Below are 5,155 nucleotides of genomic sequence, written 5' to 3' on the forward strand. Positions count from 1 at the left end.
CTCAGGCTCTGGCACCGGCACAAGCACTGGTTCTGGCTCAGGCTTTGACACGGGCGCTGGTTCAGGCTCAGACTCTGGCACGGGCACTGGTTCAGCCTCAGGCTCAGGCACGGACACTGGTTCAGGCTCAGGCATGGCCACTGGTTCAGGCTCAGGTTCAGGCACGGGCACTGGTTCAGGCTCAGGCTCTCGCACGAACACTGGTTCAGGTTTAGGCTCAGGCACGGACACTGGTTCAGGCTCAGACTCTGGCACGGGTACTGGTTCAGCCTCAGGCTCGGGCATGGACACTGGTTCAGGCTCAGGCACGGACACTGGTTCAGGCTCAGGCACGGGCACTGGTTCAGGCTCAGGCTCTCGCACGAACACTGGTTCAGGCTTAGGCTCAGGCACGGGCACTGGTTCAGGCTCAGGCTCTCGCACGAACACTGGTTCAGGCTTAGGCTCAGGCACGGGCACTGGTTCAGGCTCAGGCTCTCGCACGAACACTGGTTCAGGCTCAGGCTCTCGCACGAACACTGGTTCAGGCTCAGGCTGTGTTTGTGTGTGTGTCAGTCATTGTGTTTTGAGGGACTCGGTCTTTTGTTTGTGTTTGCCAGTCATTGTGTTTTAACGGACTCAGTCGTGTGTGTGTGTGTGTGTGTGTGTGTGTGTGTGTGTGTGTGTGCCAATCAGTCTGTTTTAACAGACTCAGTCTTGTGTTTGTGTGTGTGTGCCAGTCAGCGTGTTTTAACAGACTCAGTCTTGTATTTGTGTTTGTGTGTCAGTGTGTTTTAACAGACTCAGTCTTGTATATGTGTTTGTGTGTCGGTGTGTTTTAACAGACTCATTCTTGTGTTTGTGTGTGCCTGTCAGTGTGTTTTAACAAACTCAGTCTTGTGTTTGTGTGTGTGTCAGTGTGTTTTAACAGACTCAGTCTTGTGTTTGTGTTTGTGTGTCAGTGTGTTTTAACAGACTCAGTCTTGTGTTTGTGTGTGTGCCTGTCAGTGTATTTTAACAAACTCAGTCTTGTGTTTGTGTGTGTGTCAGTGTGTTTTAACAGACTCAGTCTTGTGTTTGTGTGTGTGCCTGTCAGTGTGTTTTAACAGACTCAGTCTTGTGTTTGTGTTTGTGTGTCAGTGTGTTTTAACAGACTCAGTCTTGTGTTTGTGTGTGTGCCTGTCAGTGTATTTTAACAAACTCAGTCTTGTGTTTGTGTGTGTGTCAGTGTGTTTTAACAGACTCAGTCTTGTGTTTGTGTGTGTGTCAGTGTGTTTTAACAGACTTAGTCTTGTGTTTGTGTGTGTGCCTGTCAGTGTGTTTTAACAGACTCAGTCTTGTGTTTGTGTGTGTGTCAGTGTATTTTAACAAACTCAGTCTTGTGTTTGTGTGTGTGTCAGTGTGTTTTAACAGACTCAGTCTTGTGTTTGTGTGTGTGTCAGTGTGTTTTAACAGACTCAGTCTTGTGTTTGTGTGTGTGCCTGTCAGTGTGTTTTAACAGACTCAGTCTTGTGTTTGTGTTTGTGTGTCAGTGTGTTTTTACGGACTCAGTCTTGTGTTTGTTTGTACCAGTCAGTGTGTTTCAACGGACTCTGGCACGGGAACTGGTTCAGGCTCAGGCTCTGGCACGGGCAATGGTTCAGGCATTGGCACGGGCACTGGTTCAGGCTCAGGCTCTGGCACGGGCACTGGTTCAGGCTCAGGCTCTGGCACGGGCACTGGTTCAGGCTCAGGCTCTGGCACGGGCACTGGTTCAGGCTCAGGTTCTGGCACGGGCACTGGTTCAGGCTCAGGTTCTGGCACGGACACTTATTCTGGCTCAGGCTCAGGCAAGGGCATCGGTTCAGGCTCAAGCTCTAGCACAGGCACTGGTTCAGGCTCAGGCTCTGGCACGGGCACTGGTTCAGGCTCAGACTCAGGCACGGGCACTGGTTCAGGCTCAGACTCTGGAACGGGCACTGGTTCAGGCTCAGACTCTGGCACGGGCACTGGTTCAGGCTCAGACTCTGGCACGGGCACTGGTTCAGGCTCAGACTCAGGCACGGGCACTGGTTCAGGCTCAGACTCAGGCACGGGCACTGGTTCAGGCTCAGACTCTGGCACGGGCACTGGTTCAGGCTCAGACTCAGGCACGGGCACTGGTTCAGGCTCAGACTCAGGAACAGGCACTGGTTCAGGCTCAGACTCTGGCACGGGCACTGGTTCAGGCTCAGGCACGGGCACTGGTTCAGGCTCAGACTCAGGCACGGGCACTGGTTCAGGCTCAGACTCAGGCACGGGCACTGGTTCAGGCTCAGGCTCTGACACGGGCACTGGTTCAGGCTCAGACTCAGGCACGGGCACTGGTTCAGGCTCAGGCTAAGGCACGGGCACTGGTTCAGGCTCAGGCACGGGCACTGGGTCAGGCTCAGGCTCTGGCACAGGCACTGGTTCAGGCTCAGGCTCAGGCACGGGCACTGGTTCAGGCTCAGGCTCTGGCACAGGCACTGGTTCAGGCTCAGGCTCAGGCACAGGCTCTGGCACAGGCACTGGTTCAGGCTCAGGCTCAGGCACAGGCACTGGTTCAGGCTCAGGCTCAGGCTCTGGCTCAGGCACAGGCTCAGGCTCAGGCTCTGGCACAGGCACTGGTTCAGGCTCAGGCTCTGGCACGGGCACTGGTTCAGGCTCAGGCTCTGGCACGGGCACTGGTTCAGGCTCAGGCTCAGGCACAGGCACTGGTTCAGGCTCAGGCTCAGGCACGGGCACTGGTTCAGGCTCAGGCTCTGGCACGGGCACTGGTTCAGGCTCAGGCTCAGGCACGGGCACTGGTTCAGGCTCAGGCTCAGGCACGGGCACGGGCACTGGTTCAGGCTCAGGCTCTGGCACGGGCACTGGTTCAGGCCCAGGATCAGGCACGGGCACTGGTTCAGGCTCAGGCTCTGGCACGGGCACTGGCTCAGGCTCAGGCTCTGGCACGGGCACTGGTACAGGCTCAGGCTCAGGCACGGGCACTGGTTCAGGCTCAGGCTCTGGCACTGGCACTGGTTCAGGCTCAGGCTCAGGCACGGGCACTGGTTCAGGCCCAGGCTCAGGCACGGGCACTGGTTCAGGCTCAGGCTCTGGCACGGGCACTGGTTCAGGCTCAGGCTCTGGCACGGGCACTGGTTCAGGCTCAGGCTCTGGCATGGGCACTGGTTCAGGTTCCGGCTCTGGCACGGGCACTGGTTCAGGCTCAGGCTCTGGCACGGGCACTGGTTCAGGCTCAGGCTCTGGCACGGGCACTGGTTCAGGCTCAGGCTCTGGCACGGGCACTGGTTCAGGCTCAGGCTCTGGCACGGGCACTGGTTCAGGCTTAGGCTCTGGCACGGGCACTGGTTCAGGCTCAGGCTCTGGCACGTGCACTGGTTCAGGCCCAGGCTCTGGCACGGGCACTGGTTCAGGCTCAGGCTCTGGCACGGGCACTGGTTCAGGCTCAGGCTCTGGCACGGGCACTGGTTCAGGCCGTGTGATTAACGGGCGTGTTGTTTACGGGCGTCTATTTGGCGGGTATTTAATTCGGAATGTCTCGGGGACGATGCCGAGGTGGAGGAGGCCTCTTCCGTGAAGGTGTCACCGGCCTGCACCTCTGCTGGGCTAGGGCCGGCAGTCTCCTCCTCTTCGGGCCCCGCGCAAGAAACATCCTCGTCCGCCTCAAGGTTTCGATTGAAAACTTGAGACGCCGCAAACGTTAGCTGGAATATTAAAATCGATGAACTAAGTGGTGACAGCGGTTGTTGCAGTGCTTGTAAGTTTTGAGATGGACGAAAGATTGAGTGAAGAGAAGGAACTCCGCCACCATTGTTTCCTTAAAATGGTGAATTTCCACGCAGCAATTCCGCCATCTTATGTCTCTCTTCTGTGGAAGAGTAGTATAAATATAGTAGTAGGAGAAGGAGGAAAGAACATATACGCGAGGGTGTGTTAGGGGGAGAGGAATAACCAAATAGAGTGAGGATGAGGGCGAACTGTGAGGTGTAAGAGGACAGAACAAGAGCTTGGGGAGGGATGGGAAAGGAACTGCGTAAGGTGAAATACAGAGGAATCGATTTCCCAGGGTTGAAAATCGAGTCTCTTGCGCATTATTATCTAAGGAATCGTTTCTAGAGTCGGTTCTCGCCCACCCTTAATTAATGAACAGCCGGTTAATCTTCTCTGTGGCTTCTCGTGGAAGTTGCTGTTTTCGCGGACTGTTTTGTGATACTGGCGATTATTTTACACGAATTCTGCACCTTGAACTGGGAAACTGCTAGCCATGAACACCCGGTTAATCTGTTCTCTGGCCTTGGGAAATAGTCGCAATGGGCGGCAGTCTGAGACGTTTAAAACTATGGACTTACCTTGAAGGGAAAGAATGTAGCTCGAAAAAATCTAAATATAAAAGAAAGATATGACTCGGTTTGTATGCATAGGAAAGTACTGTTTTATCATAGTCTTCATTAACAATAGTGTGGGCGATTTGTCTATTTTAACCCGTTTTTGAAGGCGTGGTCAGCTGGTTATATTGATTTTTTTTATATCCCTTTCCTTTACGAGTATGTTTGTAATACGTCGACTTTACTCTGTGGATTTCCAACACTTCTAACTCTATCCCCCAAGAACTACCGAAGCCAAACTAGCCACATAACTGTAAATAAATAGTAATGCGACGTTTAAACTAATCTGCCTTTAGAATCTAGAGTAGGCCAGAGTGAGTATGACTGACCCTGCTCCCCCCATCCTTTTTCTCCCCCCTCCCCCTCCCCCCAAAAAGTGTAGCCTATTATCTTATATCTGAATGTTGTTGTTGTTGTTGTTGTTGTTGTTGTTGTTGTTGTTGTTGTTTATTCATAACTTTGACCTATGTCTGTATGTGGGATTTGGGCCCAGTTTTTGTTATGAATTTAAGTTGTGTGTGTGTGTGTGTGTGTGTGTGTGTGTGTGTGTGTGTGTGTGTGTGTGTGTGTGTGCGTCAGTGTGTTTTAACGGACTCGGTCTTGTGTTTGTGTGGCCCAATATTCCAGCTAACGTTTGCGGCGTCTCGAGTTTTCAATCGAAACCTTGAGGCGGACGAGGATGTCTCTTGCGCAGGGCCCGAAGAGGAGGAGGCTGCCGGCCCTAGCCCAGCAGAGGTGTTCCTTCACGGAAGAGGCCTCCTTCACCTCGGAATCGTCCTCTAGAC

General features: G+C 53.5%; 1 long non-coding RNA gene across 1 annotated transcript; it reads left to right on the forward strand.

Moving 5' to 3' along the window:
- Positions 1-304: 304 nt before the first annotated feature.
- On the forward strand, positions 305-3,656 carry LOC126993384 (uncharacterized). The gene is made up of 2 exons (XR_007747725.1): positions 305-1,742; positions 3,375-3,656. It is a non-coding gene; the product is annotated as an uncharacterized LOC126993384 (long non-coding RNA).
- Positions 3,657-5,155: the final 1,499 nt, after the last annotated feature.

This window comes from Eriocheir sinensis, unplaced genomic scaffold (assembly GCF_024679095.1).
Source record: "Eriocheir sinensis breed Jianghai 21 unplaced genomic scaffold, ASM2467909v1 Scaffold61, whole genome shotgun sequence".
Classification (NCBI taxonomy): Eukaryota; Metazoa; Arthropoda; class Malacostraca; order Decapoda; family Varunidae; genus Eriocheir; species Eriocheir sinensis.